This window comes from Paroedura picta, chromosome 1, assembly GCF_049243985.1.
Source record: "Paroedura picta isolate Pp20150507F chromosome 1, Ppicta_v3.0, whole genome shotgun sequence".
NCBI lineage: Eukaryota > Metazoa > Chordata > Lepidosauria > Squamata > Gekkonidae > Paroedura > Paroedura picta.
Genome location: NC_135369.1, coordinates 130,768,226 through 130,789,403, shown reverse-complemented (window position 1 = coordinate 130,789,403; position 21,178 = coordinate 130,768,226). Strand labels below are relative to the sequence as shown.

Sequence of the window (21,178 nt, the reverse complement as noted above, 5' to 3'; positions counted from 1 at the left end):
GCACGATGTCATGAACATCCAGCATTGCAGCAGCAAATCAGCAGTTACATCCTCCATTTTAAAGTGCTTGCATGGGAATCACATAGACTGGATACCCTCTGCCATGTAGCGTGAGCAGGAGGAGAGCAGCCAGCAAGCCATTTGCAAAAGATACCTGCATTATCAAAGTAACAAGATCTCCAGCTGCAGTGCCCGCACTTGAGCCCGCCTCCCTCTCTCTTCACCTGGAATGGGCTTTCTTTCTTTCTTTCTTTCTTTCTTTCTTTCTTTCTTTCTTTCTTTCTTTCTTTCTTTCTTTCTTTCTTTCTTTCTTTCTTTCTTTCTTTCTTTCTTTCACCCAGGCAGAGCAGAAAATAAACTTTCCCCATCAATTTGCCCATAAAGCACGCCTCTTCCCCACCCAAAACAAACAAGCAAATCATCCAAAAACATTTTTTTAAGCTTCAAGGCTCCGGATTGCAAGAGGGCTTGCAATAAAAGAAGCACTATAAATAGATGCATACGCCTTTAAATGCACAAGTCTCATTAAAAAAAAAAAGAATTGGCTCACATCGTGGTCCCTTTAAAAGAGGGAGAAAGGTGATTGGCCACCTGTCTTGACTGACTGGCAGCAGAGAGGAGCATGTATACCGTATTCCCCTCTTCTGCATTTCAAGCAGGTGTGCAAAATGGCAGGAAGTGTGAGACGGCAGCAGAGGAGCCAGCAGGTGAGGAATTCCCGGAGGCAGGGGTATTTTAGCATTACGCTATTGCGTTGGCCAAATGCTAATTTTTTAAACTCATTTCCCTCAGTGAGCCCGAAGTTACATCTGCATGTCATCAGATGTTAGTAATACTACTAATCACAACTCATTTTTCTATGTGAACAATTTACACATATATTTATTTATATGCCCTTTTTCTTGTTCAGAGCTGCTGCAGCACGTTCTAAAAATTCTTATACTTATATTCACACTTTCCGTCCTTCACTGCTTTCTGTCCTTTTCCAGTCAGCCCAAGGTACCAACATATTCTCCATACTTGAAGGAAGCAGCTCTAGTCCTTCAATCCACCCTTTCCTTGCTCTTGTTAATTACAACACATCATAGATTTGTAGTTATAATTATTTCATGAACAGTTGGGTATAAGGCCATGTCTATGCTATGTATTTAACCGTTGATATAATACCTGTATCTGGAGACATATATAATTTTAGGGATAAGTATGTGCAAGTTGTGCTGTGAGTTCCAGAGAAAACATATTAACCAATTAATGTATGCAAACGCCTTTGAAGATGTAAAACCCTGTTTAAAGAGCTGAGGGATGCTACTGACTAAACAACATGCATATTATTAACTTATATTGCTAATATTTTTAGTGGTCTCCCAAGGTTTACAGAGCCAAGTGCGTATGAAAAAAATGCCTAACAGGATTATGAGTTTAAAAAGACTAGGGTTTTTTAAAGATAATGTTTTAGGCCAGTCACATTCTGGACCTCTTTTGGGTATTTGAAAAGTGGTTATTCATGAATACCTTCTATGACACTGTGGATGCTTTCCTGGAAACATAATAGTCTGTGAAACAACACTATGACTGATTATGCACAGTGGCAGCCCGGCTGCCGCCATGCTGTTGTAGTGGGGTGGGATGCCCGCCATTCCCTGCATATTCACAGGGGAGCAGCTCCCCCGGCATATGTGGCCTGCCCCGCTGTAACACCGCATGGCCATGCTTCGCAGTGGCAGCGGGGTGCGGGAGGCAGTGGGCCACCCCCTGCTATAGCTGGCGAGTGGCATGCCACTCCTCCACCTAGGTGGGGCTGAGGAATGCCCTGTCCAGCTCTGTGGCTCTGCAGAGCTGGCAGGGGCTTGTGGTATCCCTGCAGGGCTGGCCCACCGTAAGCCCCAATGGTGCCTGCAGCATCTCAGGGAACACAGAAGACTCCACGTTCCCTTACCGGGGGGAACCAGGGCCTGAGCCAGGCCAGGGCTCAGTGGCGCCCGGGATGGCGGTAGCATAGGGCATAATCAGGGATAATTCCCGCAGCTCTGTTGCTGCCAGCCCAGGCATTCTGCCCATGCATAATTGGTCTATGGGAGGTATTGATAACTTGAGAACAAATGTTCACAGTATATTGAGAATCAGTGAAAAAATGGAGGGAGTTCCCTATTCTTCCCGTGGTCTCTTGGATGCTTGAGAAGCTGAGCATGGGAGTTCTCTTTGGCCTTGAGTTCTACACTAACTGAGCATCAGACTGCTTAAAAGACAAAAAATGTTTTATTATAAAGAGAAATCTTTTAATAGATATTAATGTTGTTATTATTATTAAATGTATAGACTGCCACTTTCTGGAAATCTCAAAAAGAGCCAATCAGGACACAGAGGATTATCTGAAAATATATCAGGAAATTACTGATCTATGCTAACTACATATCTCTAATGTCCCCACCAGGACATTCATAGAATCTTTTACCGCTCCTTCTGGAGCGGATAAAATAAAAGAGTAAGGGCTCCGTCGCACACATGGAAGCGGCCTGCGCCCCCCAGCCGCCCCAAGACACAGCAGCGGCCGTGCCGGCACCCGCTCTGAGGACGCACCAAGCTCGGCAGCAGGCGCCCGCAGCGCCGGCGCCCACTGCAATGCCTGGCCCGCCGCCTGCAGAAGAGAAGCCCTCGACTTGCTCCTGGGCTCCCGCCCGCCACCATCTCATGCCTCTCCCCACAGCCACACGTAGGCCACCGGATGGGGAAGGGGCACAGGATGAGCCAGCCGTGCCTCACAGGCCGCCCCACAGAGCCGCTACCACCCTAATCGCGACCCCGCTAGCACCCACTGTATTTTGGGTGCAGCGGGCTTACTTACTAGTCATAGAATAATAGAGTTGGAAGAGACCTCATGGGCCACCTAGTCCAACCCCCTGCACTATGCAGGACACTCACAACCCTATCGCTCATCCACTGTAACCCGCCACATCCTTAAGCCTTAGCAGAATCAGCTTCTCTGTCAGATAGCTATCCAGACTCTGTTTAAAAACTTCCAAAGATGGAGAACCCACCACCTCCCGAGGAAGCCTGTTCCACTGAGACACTGCTCTAACTGTCAAGAAGTTCTTCCAGATGTTGAGACTGAATTAATTTTGAATTAATTTCATCCCATTGGTTCTGGTCCGTCCCTCTGGGGCAAGAGAGAACAACTCTGCTCCATCCTCTATATGGCAGCCTTTTAAATACTTGAAGATGGTTATCAAATCCCCTCTCAGTTGTCTCCTCTCCAGGCTAAACAGACCAAGCTCCCCCAACCTTTCTTCGTATGTCTTGGTCTCCAAACCCCTCACCATCTTTGTTGCCCTCCTCTGGACACGCTCCAGTTTGTCTACATCCCTCTTCAACTGTGGTGCCCAAAACTGAACACAGTACTCCAAGTGAGGCCCACCCAGAGCAGAGTAAAGCGGTACCATCACCTTCCGTGATCTGGACACGATACTCCGTTTGATACAGCCCAAAATCCCATTTGCCTTTTTAGCCACCGAGTCACACTGTTGACTCATGTTCAATATGTAGTCTACTAAGACTCCTAGATCCTTTTCACACTTGCTACTGCCAAGACAAGTCTCCCCCATCCTATACTGGTGTATGTGGTGTTTCCTACCTAAATGCAGAACTTTACATTTGTCCCTATTGAACTTCATTTTATTCAGTTTAGCCCATTTCTCGAGCCTATCAAGATCATCCTGTATTCTGATTCTATCTTCGGTTGTGTTTGCTACCCCTCCCAGTTTAGTATCGTCTGCAAATTTAATAAGTATTCCTTCTAAACCCTCATCCAAATCATTTATAAATATGTTGAACAACACAGGCCCCTGGATAGATCCCTGGAGAACTCCACTTGTCACTCTTCTCCAAGAGGATGCTGAACCATTAACAAGTACCCTCTGGGTACGATTTGTCAACCAGTTATTGATCCACCTGACAAAATTAGGATCCATACCGCATTTTACCAACTTGTCAACAAGAATATCATGTGGAACCTTGTCAAAAGCTTTACTGAAATCCAGATAAACTGAAATCCAGATAAACTATGTCCACAGCATTCCCCTGATCCAGTAAAGTAGTCACTTTCTTGAAAAAAGAGATAAGGATATAATTCCCTATATTCTGTTAAAAGATTGTCCTGCAAAGTATGCTGGAGCTTTGTCAGTGGTAAGCTCTGAACTTACTTGTGTACCAGAGGCAATTCAAAGACTATGGTTGCCAACTTTGGGTTGGGAAATGCCTGAAAATTTTAGAGGTAGAGCCTGGGAGTGTGGGGTTTGGAAGAGGGAGGGATCTTAGTGGGGCAAAATGTCACGCAAAAAACCTTCCAATGCTTCCATTTTTCTCCAAGGACACTGATATGTGTCATCTGGAGATCAGTTGTATTTCTAGGTGATCTCCAGGCAACCCTAGCCCCTGGAGATTGGCAACATTATCAGGGCCCCCTGATATGGGCAAATGGAGGAAAATCTGATTTTGAAGTTTTGTAGCTACTTTTAACATTTTGTGTATTGAATTGTACTGATGTTGTTTTGTGATTAGTCCTGCCAGAATTAAAACTGAAATCTGGAGACCAGTTGCTCTGGTTGAAATGGTAGTTTGCATGGTGGACCCTCCCCCTTTATGAACTTTTTAACCCCTCCCCTCCCCAAACCCTCCCCTCCCAGGCTCCATTACTTTTGGGGTGGTAAGCAGAACACAATCCTTGCTGGATCCCCATGCTTTAAAAAAATCCTTCCACAATTTTCCATTACATTGCAGGACTCTTTCACTTCCAGAATTTTGTAATAAATTGCAGGCCTCTGTCACTAATTCCTTTTGTGGGAAAAGATGTCTGCTTTAGCAGTTTAATTGAAGCCATTTATAGCATACTTTTTCACAAGAGAATAACATACTGTAGAAATCTACAGGATGGACCTAAGTTTTGGAATAAAGATATATTTCTTTTTTTTATATTACAGTGAGAGAAGTTTCTTTTACTAAGGCAGAGAACATGTATCATGAATAAGCAATCCCCATTGCGTGAGTGGGTACACATGCAACCTAGCCACTTCAAATTACATTATACTACATGGTGCATTTTTATTTCTCATGAAGTCTCTTATTTCTTATAATACAAACCTAGTTCCTATGCATAGTCTGTTCTATGTATTGTTCTTTATTACTATGTAAACTTTCCTGAGCCTTCGGGGAGGGCGGTATATAAATATAATAAATAAATAAATAAATAAATAAATAAATAAATAAATAAATAATCTCAATTTCTCAGTAGAGGTATCGATCTTGATAGAGGTAGAGATATCTATAAAAATTTAATGTACAAGTAAAAGGTAATTTTCTGCCAAAGCAAAAAAATCATGTGTAGGACAAACCAAGTAGAATATAATAAACTGGGAACCAATGAGGAGCTGCAGTAGGGGAAACAATTTGGAAAACTCTTCTCCAGAAATTTGTGAGATCCGAACAACTAAGCAGGCTGTTTTCCCTTCCTAACTAACCTTCCATTGGGGTCTGGAGATAACTGATATCGATATCAAGACTATAGAGGTCTGTTCCGCTGGAGAAAATGGCTGCTTTGGGGGGGTGGCCTTGTGTCCCACTGAGCACCCTCCAAGCCTTAGCCCCAAATCTCCAGGAATTTCCAGTCTGGAGTTGCCAACCCTAGTTTCCCTGGAGAAAATGAGCACTCTAGAGCAGGGGTAGTCAACCTGTGGTCAACCTCCATAGTCAACCTGTGGTCCTCCACAGCAAATGCTGGCAGGGGCTCATGGGAATTGTAGTCCATGAACATCTAGAGGACCACAGGTTGACTACCTCTGCTCCAGAGAGTTGATTCTGTGGTATCAAATCCCTACTGAGCTCTCTTCCCAAACTCTGTCTTTCCCATTTCTAATTACCAGAAATTCCCTACCCAGAGTTGGCAGCCCTATTTTACCCGCATCCCGCCCACTATCCTTCTCCCCCTTCCGACTTCTCTTACACGCTCTCAAAAAAATCTTTGCCCCTGCTACGGTTGCCAACTTTGCACTGGGAAATTCTGAAGATTCATGGGGTGGAATCTAGGGAGGGCAAGATTTTGGAAAGGAGGTCTGCAGCAGAGTTCCATAGAATTCACCCTTTCAAAGCAGCTATTTCTCCAGGGGAGATCTCTGTTGTTTGGAGATGAGTTGTGGTCTCAAGAGGGCTCCAGGCCCCAACCCTAGCCCCTGAAGCCGTTCATTCCCCTTGAGGAAGGGAGCTGGAGCAGACCAAAGGCTTGTGCCAAAATAAAGAACATGCTACTGCTTCCTTATTTTTTTGCTGCAACAGACTAACTCTCTGGAATTCTAAGAATCCTACTTTTAAAAATATCTAGAGGCTCTGCAGCTAGAAAGAAGAAAAATGGCTTTTTATTTTTATAGTTTCTTTAGACTAATTTACGATCACAGTTCTAGAGCTTTTATCAAACCATCCCTTTATACAGAAGAAATGGGAAAAAATCTAGGGTCAAGGGGTCATTAAATGAAACTAATACTGTGCCCCCCTTTTGATGTCCATTAAACCTGATGCTGAAATAAAATTTTGTTAGTCTACAAAGTGATGCTAGACTCCTGTGAATTTTTTATTTTGCTGCAACAGGTTGAAATGGCTACTCCCTTCTGGAATTACTGAAATGGGATGCATAGACATCCCTAGCTTGTCTGTGAGTGGCCAGCCAAGTGAACATACCTGTAGTCTATCTTGTGCAGCAACATGTTTCAAACAACAACCAGGCAGTTGCCTTGGAGAGCCAATAAACAGGCCAAGGCATTCCCCTGATGTAATGAGGTATTGGTGTCCTAGGACCTACCAAAGGTGGGACCCAGGGCATATTAAGGGTAGACAGTAGATGGGTCAGTTACTTCTACTACAGTGGAAATGCAGAAACTGCCAGAGTGGAATGGAGACTTCTTCTTTTACCTTCTGCACAATAAATCCTGGTGAGACAAAATCTTTGATGGATTGCACATCATTTTAGGAAATTAGCTTTCTTCCCTGCATCGAGGATGCATTTAACTTTGTTGTTTTGTTATCCATTAATAAACTGTCTGTAAAAGCTTGATAATAGAGAAATGAAACACTTAACAATATAGTTAAATGAGTGTGTGAAAGATTCAGCCCAGCATATTATAGTACTTAACTACTTTATTATTTATTGTTTCCTTTAGGTGTTAGAGTGTGCCATCAACAAGTAATGTAAAACCTCAGGAAGCTGACATTTATTCTCATAAACCATTTTAGTGTGTGTATGCTTTAAAAAGAGGAAGGGAAAAAGATCCTGATAGGACACCTTTTCTTCAAAACAAACCAAAAAACCCCCACCAAGAGCAAGACCCCTGTGCCCCAGTCAATGCCTACTTTAAAAAGATCCTAATGAATTCTTTGTTTTGTTTTTCAGAGCACCGAACATATGGCAGCTTCTGCTGGTGCTTGTGTATTTGCAGCGATGCCTGTCAACATCCACCAGAGAGCAGGGCAGCTCCAACAGCCGCATCTTTTATGCCGTAGAAATCAGTGGAGACAGCGACACAGCCAGATCCTGGCCAAACAACACGGATTGCAGTTCATTTCAAAGGTCAGGTGCATATTTAAACTTGCTTCATTACTTCCACCTTTATGCCTGAGATTTTCATTTTTTGAAAATCAGTTTACCTAGGTTCCTTTAGAGACAGAAAAAAATGAAAGTGCTGAGTCCTATTTTCATTTGGAGATATCAAGCTTTTTATCAAATTATAGTGGTGGCGTTTCAGAATATTTCATATCTGATCAGGAAGAAAATCCAAAAATAATTTTCTCTTTATTCAGGAGTCTTTCAGGCACTGGGAGTGTTTTATTTATTACTTGATATCTGTGCACTAGTCAATCATTTTTTGAATTCAGACAAGAAAATAGAATTTTTATTTTTAAAGGAGTGAAAAAAATCCTAAAATGTGGATTATTGAAATGCTGTAGCCTTTATTCCTAATGTAAAATCAGAGTCTCAGTGCTTACTCTGTTGAACATATAATGCGGGCTTTAACCACAACACGTTATAATGAATCTGTATGTTTAAGTCAAGTATATTACATTAGTTAATTATGGGCACTATAGCTTCTGTGTATTTGTATACCAATATTTATCTTTTAGCTTTCAGAAATCTGGCTGGCTTGTATCTTTGAAAACACTTTCATTTAGCTTTACACCAAAACATTGATGCTTTCATAATGTGTATCTATGTGTATGCTAAGCATTTTTAATGTTAATGTTTCATATGAATATGATTGTAACAAATTGATCATTCCCTTTGTTTATTTGCCCAATGGAACAGTTGTGTTGCTATATAACTCTAACATTTATTGGAATAGAAATAAGGACTTTGGTCATTTGAGATCTTACAGCTATTTTTTACGACTATATGAAACAAGCCTAAATGTAATTCTTCATGTAATAGTTTTCCCTCCTGTGATTACCTTTTCTTCACTGTGTACAACAAACTTGTTTCCTTCAGAAAATTAATCCTCATGGCCCTCCTCTCAGGATAGTCATGTTTTATGCTCCAGAGTTCAAGCAAATATAAGAAACACTATGTGGGAAAAGATGGAGGTGGCCACCATCTTGGGTGTTTCTCAGCCACAAAGTATGTTCAGTTGGGTATCAACAGTTTTCCTTATCCATGTTGGTGTGGTAGGATGTCCTTGAGAAATATGTTGGATGGAGGTACAAACAAAAAGGAAGTACTCCTTCATTCATAAGAAATCAAACATCCATTGCTAGTAGAATTAGTGACGGTTACAAGGATGACTGGCTTTGAGAAGGGTTGGACATATTCTACATATCTGAAAGGAATCTACATGATATCTAAAGGGAATCTTCACCTTTAGAGATAGTAAGCCCCTTCCTATCAGTGATAGAGAGACAGCATCTGGAGAAAGACTTGACTTCTATGCCCCATTTTGTTAGGCCTTTGGGAGGACATGTTTAGTCATTGTGTGAAACAGGATGCTTGACAAGATGGATCACTGGTCTGATCCAGCATGGCATGCCTTGCATTATCATGACCCTATTAGGACCATTTCTACCTGTCTCTGTGTACTGTTCTTAAAAAGATATTTTCTGCTGTCAGTTCTTCATAGTGAAGAATCAAATAAACACATCTGAGACTCAGGAAGGGTTGGATACTTCTAATTGCAAAGGGAAAACCCAAATAGTGTGTCTTGGGGAATGTACTTGGGAATGTACAATTGATGTTCCATAAAAGCCAATACTTGATGTCCTTTCTGGGAACTGGTTTTCTTTTCAACTAGAAAAATGGTATCCTGGCACAATCTATCTAACTGTGCATGACAGTAATGATTTAGAACACTAAGGCTACACTAAATTTGGTGAATAATGATTCCACAGTGTTTGGGGTCACTACTTTAGTATTTTATTAAGAGAAGCCCTTGTTTTAAAACTCACTTGTTATGAATAAACTTCAGAGACAGTGTTCTTAGCTTCTGTTTCAAGTGTGACATTTGAGCTACAGTGAGAATGCTTCTTAACCACTGCAATGTATCAGGTGATTCTAATAACTCAACATTTACCTTTTCTCCCCCTCCCCAAATAATTTTGTACTTTCCATGTAAACTTTACCCTGTTGAAAACCCTGCCATTCAAGGTACTAGGTACTAGAACATGCAACAGAGGAAACTGAAGGTGAACATATTTCTTGGTTTCATAACAATAGCACCATGGGTATGGCTTTCTGCTTTTGATGTTCAAGCAGCAGTTCTGTTTCTTAACTTTTTTTCCATTTCAAATATGAAGCAGCCGCCACTTTAGTATTTAGAGCTTATGGTCTTTAAGCCACAAGGAGCACTGGTGCAGACTTAAAGATTCAAATGTGATTAAGCTTAATATTTTCCCCCAAACTTCTTGTGGACTTGTAATAAGCTTACTGTATGTGCTGTATGATAAGACCAGATGCTGCTAGGACATATATTTGACAAAGTACCAAAAAGAGCTTTGTTAAAGTTGCTGTAACTAGAAAGCCTTACTGCTAATATAGGTTGTATTTTTAAAAAGTAGGCTCCTGTTCAGCAAATACTGTTCTATAACATGTGATTTTTCTTTTCTTTATATGAGGAGTCCTTAGTTTCCTTGGACAGAAGTTGGTTTGAATAAATTAAATATGTGAATTGGGCTGACAGCTGCAATTCCCAGGCAACAGTATGAATTGCTTTAAAAGTATTACCATAGTATTAAAAAAACTCCAGTGCTGAATTAGAGGAAAATTTCTTGTTCCTCTTCCAAAACAAGCAGTTTTCTTCTTAAGGTTACTAAACGTGGGGTGGGGCCTGGAGATCTCCCATAATCACAACTGATCTTCAGACTACGGAGGTCAGTTACCCTTGAGAAAAATGAGTGTTTGGGAGGGTGGAATCTATGGCAGTATATCCCTCTGTGGTACCGCCCCTTCCCAGGCTCCATCCCCAAATTCTTGAGAATTTTCCAACCCAGAGTTGGCATCCCTGCTTCCAATACTGCATGATAGGCTGTGACAAAAGAACAACTACATTTAATGATTAATGTTATTGGATGCCGTCTGGGAAATAGATCAATGATGTTGTTGTAGGTTTGTACCAGTGAGTATCTTACATGTTCTATTTATATTGCCGGTCTATCTTACACAACCAGCAGGTCCCAGGGAGGCTGTTGAAACTGTGGACAGGGGCCTAGAGGCAGCTTTGGAACGGAAGAAGGCTGACAAGCGGCAACATTATTCCAAGATTCAGAGTATCTTAATAATTCCAAGGAAACAGAGGTGCTATTGCTTTGGGGGGAAGTCTTACCCAGTAAGACAGCTTGGTGTAGTGGTTAAGAGCAGTGGCCTCTAATCTGGAGAGCTGGGTTTGATTCCGCACTCCTCCATATGCAGCCAGCTGGGTGAACTTGGGCCAGTCACAGTCTTGTTAGAGCTGTTCCCAGACACCCCCTCCCCAAATCTTTAAGAGTTTCCTCACCTGGATATGACAACTCTGGCTCCCAACCCCCACCAGTAGACTGGGGTGGGGGGACCTGGCAACACTATTTAAAACGATGCAGCCATGATACTGAAAAGGGGTTAGTTACAGGGATTGTATTATCCCATGTGCTGGAAAAGCTGCACAAGCTGTTCATCTGTTTCCAAATGCAGTTCAAAGTCCTGGTTCTTATCTATAAGGCCCTAAACAATTTCCTTTAAGGAAGGGCTCCAGCCCTACTGTCCATCATGCTTTTCTAGTTATATTGCAGTGAACACATGTATAATATGCATATATATCCATACACCTGTGTTCCAGTACATAGCTGCATGTGTGGCTCCCATTACGTGTTCAGCACATGTGTGTGACATGAGAATTACTCAGTGCATTTATAAAGAAAAATCAAGTGTCCACGCTACATGGATTGTACATGTGTTCACTGTAATGCAGAAGTGATATGGGTCCAAAGACAGGACTTTTCAGTAGTGATACCCCTGGATCCTACCATATTGCCCCTCGCAGGGCTTTGCACTCTGTGGGTGAAAATCTGCTGGTCGTTCCCGGCCCTAGGGAAGCACGCCTGGCCTCGACCAGGGCCAGGGCCTTTTCAGTCCTGCCCCCCACCTGGTGGAATGAGCTCCTGGGAGAGCTGCAGGCCCTGCGGGATCTTTCAACGTTCTGCAGGGCCTGCAAAACGGAGCTCTTCTGCCAGGTTTATGGTTGAGGCTGGGGCTGATAATATAGATCTACGCCCCCCCCCCTGGGATTCGGGATTGGGATCTGAAGTAAACATCATCTCTACCCGCCAGTAGTGGGAGGGGGGGAGTTGAATTGCCAATCTTCGCCATGCTGGTAATGTTGGGAATGTTATTACTGTCTTTTAATGGGGTTTTAATGGGGATTTTAGGATGCTGTGACCCGCCATGAGCCGCAAGGGAGTGGCAGGAAATAAATCTAATAATAATAATGATAATGATAATAATAATGATAATAATAATAATAATATTCATAGAATCATAGAATAATATAGTTGGAAGGGACCTCATGGGTCAACTAGTCCAACCCCCTGCACTATGCAGGACACTCACATCCCAATCGCTCATCTACTGTAACCTGCCACCCCTTTGCCTTCACAGAATCAGCCTCTCCGTCAGATGGCTATCCAGCCTCTGTTTAAAGATTTCCAAAGATGGAGAATCCACCACCTCCCGAGGAAGCCTGTTCCACTGAGAAACTGTCAGGAACTTCTTCTGGATGTTTAGATGGAATTTCTTTTGAATTAATTTCATCCCATTCGTTCTGGTCTGTCCCTCCAGGGCAAGAGAGAACAATTCTGCTCCATCCTCCATATGGCACCCTTTAAATACTGAAGATGGTTATCAGATCCCCTCTCAGTCATCTTCTCTCTAGGCTATTCTGTGTTAAACCAAAACATTTCTTTTAATCTATGTTTTTAACTAGAGTGTGATCTTTGTTTTTCCATTGCACTTCTAGTATGAGGACTGTGAAGATGATCAGTTATTCTACCAAATGTATTATGATTTGGGATATTAACATAATTTTATACTTCTGGGTTTCACTGTTTATTAATTTTAATCATTTTATATTTTTGTGATACTGTCTTTTCTTTTGTGGGCTGCCTTGAACAGTCTCTACAGAGTGCATTTAAATGCATTTAAATGATTTAAATAATACATTTGACATGCTTTAAAAGTGCAGGTCTGATATGGGAAGATGGTGCTCCATACAAATGGTGCGGGCATTCAAGGCTCCTTAGATGAATCAATGAGTAAGGGTAGATAGTTTAGGGGGAAAAAGAACTCTATACAATTGGATATTTTTCTCTTGTTGGCTAATTGAATGCCACAGATCAGTGGTCCTCAGCCATTCCAGACCTAAGGCTCATTGAACTGCAAGTGTATGACAGGATGTGACAGAAGAGGCTGCAGAGTCATGACCTCACAAGGGTCAAAATCTGGACTTTGAGGAGCAGACCAAGAGATCTTGGGATAGGAAACACAAACTGGACACCTAGTGTACTATATTTGGAGGCTGAACAGACTGACAGTTAAGACTTTCTTCTTTCCTCTCTCTATACTGTTAGAACACCAGCCTGCTTAAAAGAATGAAATACTTTTATTAAGAAGATGAACTTTCTATTCAAAGTTTGTTTCTCTTCATAATACATTTTTTTTATTCTTTTAAGCAGCTTGGTCTTGGTCCTCTTTGCATATTTAAACTTTGCCAGTAGATAAGACCTGCAAAAACAGACAAAAGGGATGGTTTGTAGTGTCTACACAAAAAAAAGAAAAAAACCTATCCCAAGGCTACTAACAATATTAACAAAGCTAATACAGAACAAAGAAAAGTAAAAAAGTTCTTCCTATTATGTAGGTTTATTGTAGCATAAACCTATATAACAAGAAGAGACTTTTTACTTTTCTTTATCCTGTATAAGTTTTGTTAATATTGTTGGTAGCCTTGGGATAGGTTTTTTCCTCTTTTTGAGTAGATAAGACCCATCAGAGGTGGAGGGAGAGGGATTGGGGTCTTGCCAACAAAGTGTGGGCACAGGAGAGGGATCTTTTCTCCTAGGATCTCAAGGCCAGACACTCAAGATCATCCAATTTTCCCCACACCACTCCAGAATAATATGTGTATTATAGCAAATAACTTTAGAAGTCATAGTATTCAAGGCAGAACTATCAGGAGAACAGATATATTATCTGTTTCTCAGAAAAAATATAGACACAGAATTAAATATAGCAATTTAACTAAATAAAACATTGGTTTAATAATGGTGTTAGTTAAAGTTACTGTTCCATTAATAATAATCAGTTTTCTCCTGACAGAAGAAGAGTGCGGTTTTTGCCTTAGTTCCAAGAACACAATATTCCAGCTTTGCCAAAGATAAATCAGACATGAATCACACTTTGCCTTCTACTCCCCCTGCCTCTCAGTGGCAATAAAAGTGTAGTTGATGGACAATATTTCTAACTAATCCCAAATCTTTTATTTTTGAGTGCCCAGACTATTTAAATTTCAAAGGCATAAGTGGTAAAGTAATTTGCCACTGAAATGTACAAGGTAACTGATCTAACCAAGAAATGAAACTTGAAATGGCACACCTCTCCTGGCAGGGGGTTGAAGATAATAGTGCTTAAATATCAAAGAGAATTTCTGAACTTCATGGGACATTGAGGTGGGTGGTATTGAGGTATTGTTCTAGATATGAAGAACACTTGTCAATCAGAAATGATAGGAAAGGAGAAACTTTCATAACTTAGGAGATACCATGAACCATAGAAGGATATTAAATATATGTTAAACTATTATCGTGCTACAGTAAGCTGGGCTTTCTTGTCAGCTTGTCTCAAGCAGGAAAACAAAACCAAGGCTTTCATTTCCCCCCCATTGCATACCAGTTGGCATTGCTGTTGTTCTGCACAAGGATTCTGATAGGATTCCTCCATAAAAGATTGTTAATACTCTAACAATATTGAGAATCTACTGATTCAGGAACGCAGAAGCTCCAGCTTGTTTTACAAAATATTATTATCAATGCACTTTTTAAATGACAGGGAATAGTCTTTCTTTGTATTTGCCTCTTATATAGATATTAAACAAAACAAAACAAAACTTTCTCAAGGAGAAGCTGGTAAATATGAGCAATTTTTTCTCTATCATTTTCCTTATCAATTTCAAGCTCTTGATTCTGATTTTAATGCTTTCCTGTATTCTTCCATCCATTATTTCTACCTGCCTTTTGGTCCACTTCCAAGTTCTGTGATTTCCCCCAAGCCCATTTTGGCAAGGCATTTTATGGACTCCAGTATAATTTATGCGTTCTATGATATATTACAAGTATTATTTCTAACTGTGCTATAATAGGTGATTTTAACTACCCACACATTGATTGAGTCAATATGTGTTCAAGTCAGGAGAAAGATATTGGGGTTCTAGATGCTCTTAATGACTGTGCCATGGAGCAGATGGTAACACAATCTACTAGGGGGGAGGTGATCCTTGACTTGGTCCTACGTAATGTTCAAGACTTGGTGAGAGATGTAAATGTGATAGCATCAGTTGGGGACAGTGACCATAATGCTTAGCTTTGGGAAGCTTGGAGACTATTTAAAACTTCAGTACTGGAAGATGAGATAAAATGCATACTATAGGTTAGGAAAGGTATGAATAGACATGAAAAAAAGGATTGCATGGTTAAAGAACAAAGTAATACAAGCAGTAAAATTCCTTTAAGCAGTGGGAAACTAGTCTGAGACCTATTCCACATGAGGGGAGAATGCTGGGTGGGTATTCATGTGGCAGCGGGGCTAATCCCTGTTTCTACATGATGTCGCTTCTGGCTTGACCCTCTTCCAGCCCTGGCTCGGTTTAGGACTCCAGTACCCCACTTTAAGGGAACCCAGATATTTTCCATTTCCTTTGTCACCGTAGGCACCAGGCCAGGCCAGGCCCATGTAGACATGAAAGAGCCCTGCCAGGCCTAGCTCCTCCCCCCCTACAGTGTGCAAGCAGAGACAGAAAAATGCCCCAGTCAGCTCTATGGCATTTTGTTACCTCCCAGGGCTGCATGGGGTATTTGACTTTCCTGCAAATAAAAAAATACCTGCCACCCCCCCTGGCATGGCAGAACCTTTCAGCCCAGGCTGTGTCATCAGGATGCAGAAATCCAGAGTGGACAGGATTTGTCCCCTGTGGGGATACAGGAAGCAGTGGAGTATGCTGCTCTGTTATAGTGCACTGATGGTGGCCTGGGGTGGTGCTTCCAGTGCAAATATGGGCCTGAGTGAGGTCAATAAAAGGGAGCACAGGCATTGGCAAATAAAATGCAAGTTTGTAATCAGATAGAAAAAACAGGTCTTTGAGGAACATATTGCAAAAAACATAAAGACCAACAATGAACTTGTCTTTAAATACATTAGAAACAGAAAAGCGTCTATGGAGGCAGTGAGGCCCTTGGATGACCAAGCAGTAAAAAGATCTCCTGACAAAAATATGTAATTTATCTTGCTTCTATTCCTGAGGCCTGGAAGGTAGCTAATGTAACCCCCATCTTTAAACAAGGTTCCAGCGGATATTCAAGAAATTATAGTCCAGTCAGTTAAATGTTGGTACGAGGTTAATTGGTAGAATCTGTTATTAAAGACAGAGTTTGCAGGTACATGGTTGAACAAAAGTTGAACAAAAGCATGGATTCTAGACAGAAGACCTTGGAAGCTGGGGTGGATGTTGTTGAAAGCCTGGTAACATTTCTCAAGAGCTTCTTTGCCATGGGTCTGGACAATGAAAAATTAATTAACGAATTTCAAATAATGGATACCCATATGGCTTCACAGTATGTCAGCATTTTGATAGTGTATCTAGAACAGCATTGCCTGAACTTCTACCTTTGTTTTACCTGAGATTCAATGATGACAGTATCATGTCTGGATCCATGGCAAAATAATTGCAACAAATTTTGTTAGTCTTTAAGGTGCTACTGGACTCTTGCTATTTTCTATTGCTAAAGGTTAGAGACTCCGGGGAATGGTAGAATACAAGAAGGCCTGGAGGATCATTGTCCATGGGGTTGCGATGGGTCGGACACGACTTCGCACCTAACAAAAGGTTAGAGATGTTAGCGCTTTGGACAAACAATGATTCAGGGGTGACATAAAATGATTCATGAATAAAATGACATAAAATGACATAAAATGATAAACAATGATTCATGAAATAGCAAAGGTAGTGAAAGAAGTACTTTCCTCCCTTACAATACAGAAACTCATGGGCATGCAATAAAATTAATGAGCACTAGAATTGGAACAGATACAAGCAGTTCTTCATCTAAAGAGTAATTAACATGTGGAGTTCACTGCCACAGAAAGCATTGAGGAGAGGGGATTGGATAAATATATGGAGTAGAGGTCCATCGGTGGCTATTAGCCACAAGGTATAGATGGAATTCTATGTCTGGGGAAGTGGTGCTCAGTATTCCTGGTGTTTGGGGGCGCAACAGGGGGGGGGGCTTCTGGAGTTCTAGTTTACCTGGCGGATCTCCTAATAGTACCTGGGTTTTGGTCACTCTGTGATACAGAGTGATGTCTTGGATGGGCTGTTGGCCTGATCCAACATGGCTTCTCTTATGTTATCTTGGACTACGAATAAATCAGATTTCAGGTTTCTGGGTGACCTAGATATTCTTTAAGAATTTGAAGGTATACTCCATATATCTTACCTTTCAACCAGAGGCATCAATTTTCTCAGTTTTGTAGTAACCAGGATGACTTAATATCGAATTTAAAGCTTGGGAGGATTTGGAGCTACTCTTGGGTTCTGCTTTATAGAACTAATGCTTTAGGATGCTTAGGGCTGATCCTGCGTTGAGCAGGGGGTTGGACTAGATGGCCTGTATGGCCCATTCCAACTCTATGATTCTAATGCAAAATGTCAAGATTTCTTTCCTAGCTATCAGGTGCCTTCAAATGTTCAAGGATGCTTCTAATGGGGGTAGGGAAAGAGTTAATTAGACACATCCTGCATGAACTAATTTTATTCTATTTCATGTAATATTTTGCTATGGAATTATTGGGAACTCCTGAAAGTTCCTCTGAGCTCTCTTAAAATGTGGAAGTAATTGTCTTGTACACTATTCCTCTGGATTTTGAAGAACACATTCTGAGTTTGCAGTTAATGAATCTGCTAATGCATAAAACTTTCTGGATTTGGGGGTAACGTTATACTGCTACAAAAGGATTTTAAATATGTATACAGAAGGTAAACTGTTGAATTCTCTCCCCTGGATGTTTTTGTGTGATGCATAGTGCCCGTTACTTTACCAAAAAGCTCCCAAATTCATGTATTAGAGTCCATATATATGAAACATAAATGATTAATAGTATATTTGGATGGTGAAGGACCAATGTGGGCTTTCCACATGGCATTATTGCATCGCCAAACTGCTTTTGTTTATCCCCAGGTTTCCACACATTCTCTTCAGCCATTAGTTTTTACTTTGCATTTCCCCTGGTTTCATTCCAGTTCTTTTGGGACCACTTCTACTCTGATCTTTTTCTGAGAACTACTAAGTCATGTTTCTCTCAGTGTGAAATATTCCCTAAGCTTTTGTTGGTTTCCTCCCACTAACTTTCTGCTGAGTGGACCATGACTGTGAGACACTGCCCAGGACACTCTTTCCCTCATCTTAGTAAAAGAGAATTTGTATTGTTTTCATTGGCAAATTTAAGTATAATCTTTTAAAAACACTTGCCTGTGATATAAATTGCTATAAGAAGGCACAGGAGTGAACATTGCTCTTCCTAAGTGCTAGCAGCAATTAGTACTTTTTTCTTTCTCTGCCCCCCCTCTCTCCCTCTTTGGGTATATATGTATGTCATGAGCATTTGCTTCCCTGTACTTTCAGATTTTCTTCAAAAGAAACCAAATCCATATAGAGGAATATATTTATTTTATTTATTTATTTATTTTATCATACTTCTATACCGCCTTCCCCGGAGGCTCAGGGTGGTTTACATTATAACAGAGAACCATACATAAAACATATATATTCTGCACAACCGGAAAGGCTGCAAGTTGGAAGCCGCTGGGAAGGGAACTCACTGGCAGGGGCAGCTCTCATGCGGCAGGGATCTACAGCCTCTGAGACTCAGGGAAGTGGAAGGAGGAGGGGGTAGTCAGTGGTGGGGGATGAAAGGTGACTGACTGGCTGCTGGACAGACAGGCAAACCAGTTGGAGGAGACACTCAGGAGGAGACAGCCACCCTGAGTGGGTGTTAAGCGCTGAGTGGCACTTAAGCCATGAAACCAGCAACAAATATGTACACACATACACACACAGATGAAAGAGCCCTGACAGGCCTAGCTCTTCCCCACCTATGTGTGTGTGTATCTATATCTACATCTGCTTATCCAGTGTTCCTCTTAATATTTGTGAAACAGCCCTGGGGGTGGAGAGTGTCCTGGCTGTCCGAGATGGAATAGGACCAATCAGGGTGCGGCCAGCTTCTGGCCACACCCTGATTGGCCCTCCCTCTCCAGCTCCCGCCTTCCTTCCCTGGATGCTAACCACTCTCAGATGCCTGAGAGAGACACACAGAGCCCTGCCAAACCACAAACGACCCCTGATTACCTGCTATGGCTCTCGCTGCGAGGGAGCGATAGACAGACAGGGACAAACTGCATTTGAGCTCCACACTGCAAATGACTCTTGCTTCCCTGCTACGGAGGAGCCATGATCACCTCCTATGGCTCCTGCGAGAGAGAGAGTTCTGTGCCTACCGGTGTCCCCTGGGTCCTAGCGCCCACTGCATTCCTGGTTGCAATGGGCTTTCTTGCTAAGAGGCATAAATGCATACTTTTTCTTTCAGCTTTAATTTTACAGGATTTAGTTTAAACAATTAATTGTTTTGTTTGTTCTTGCTTAAAAGAACATCTTTTACATTACATCGTACCCATGGCCAGGAACTTGGGCATGATCTTCGATGCCTCTTTATCTATGGAATCTCAGGTCACAAAGGTAGCCCAGATGGCATTTTTTCCATCTGCACCAAGCTTGGCTACTAGCATGCTACTTGTCTCCGGAACACTCGGCCACAGTGATCCATGCAACAGTCACTTCCAGATTAGACTTCTAAAACTTGTTCTATGCAGGCTCACCGTTGTCCCTGACTTGGAAACTACAATTAGTACAGAATGCAGTTGCGTGGATCCTCACTAACTCATCTTGGAGGGCTCATATCCATCCCTTGCTGAGGGAGCTGCATTGGTTGCCAGTTCATTTCCAAATCAAGTTCAAGGTATTGGTCCCGGCCTTTAACGGTATACGTAGCCTGGGTCCCTGCGGGACTGCTTATCTCCATATGCCCTCCACAGGACATTATGTTCTGCGGGTATGAATCAGTTGAGGATCACAGGTCACCAGGAAGCACACCTGGCCTTGACCAATCCTGGCTCCCCACCTGGTCGAATGAGCTCTCGGAAGAGCTGACGGCCTTGTTTGGGGCTCTCTGGGTTCTGCAGGTCCTGAGATGGAGTTCTTCCACCAGGCTTTTGGTTGAGGCCAGGCTAATCACTGGACTAATAAGAATAGGTCCTCTTCTGTCCTTGTAACATCTGGATCCCCCGGGGCCTACTATCGCCCAGCTCTAACAGACTGACGCTGCCGGGAACAGAAAAGTTGACAAATATGGGTCTAGTTAGGGATTGTTATGCCAGCCATCTTGTTATTTAAATTGGGATAACTGGATTGTATTTGTGTTGTATTTTTCAGTGAGAGACTATCTTGTCTTATGATTTTATCTTGTTATGAACCGCCATGAGCTGGCAGTATACAAACTTAAAACAAACAAACAAATAAATAAATAGATAAATTAATTAATTAATTAATAGGACATTTTTATTTTCTATTAGAATAACAGGATTAAATCTCTCTCAGATTTTTATACTGCCCTTCCATATGGCCCAGGGTGGTTTACATGAAACTTTGTGGGATACATAGAGCATCATACATTAAATAACAGTCACAACATAACATATCAATAACAATTCTAACAATAAATATGTTTAACACATTACCATAATTAATTCATTGAAAAATTTCAATAGAACAACTTTAACAGAACCCCTAGGGAGGTTAGAATCAATTATGGCATGCCAACATGATTATTATTATTTCTAATATTTTCTTTTTTAAAAAAAACTTTAAATTAATATGTAAACAGATACAATTTCACAAATAAATTAAAAACGATATTTAATGCCAGATACATTGCATGCTTAGGCAACAGCTTAAAAACATTATCATTTCAAAGAAACAAAGAAGATTATACTGCTCTAGTTATATTGTGATTTCCCAACATCACTCTTGATCAATAAAGTTCTAACCTATACATGCCTTGATTATTTTTGGTAAGCTGCTACTTTCATTAAAGTTTATAACTTTTGAATTTTCTGTTCTCCATTTGAAAATTCACACAATTAATCTTTCTCAGTACTTGCTTGAGGAAATTCTGCAAACAAAATCTTCAAGAACCAACAGGCAAAAAATTCCTTGGGTCACACTGGCAACATTTACAACATATGATATGCTTCTGATGCCTTGGCATTCCTGTTGATGTTTTTGATATACCAAATACCTTATAATT

At 41.3% G+C, this 21,178-nt stretch overlaps 1 long non-coding RNA gene across 2 annotated transcripts in view; it reads left to right on the top strand.

Moving 5' to 3' along the window:
• Positions 1 to 21,178, top strand: part of LOC143842842 (uncharacterized) — a 405,333-nt gene that overhangs the window by 39,005 nt on the left and 345,150 nt on the right. For both annotated transcript variants that reach the window (XR_013233384.1, XR_013233380.1), the window contains exon 2: positions 7,430 to 7,606. This is a non-coding gene — a long non-coding RNA (uncharacterized LOC143842842). The remainder of the gene's footprint in view (positions 1 to 7,429; positions 7,607 to 21,178) is intronic.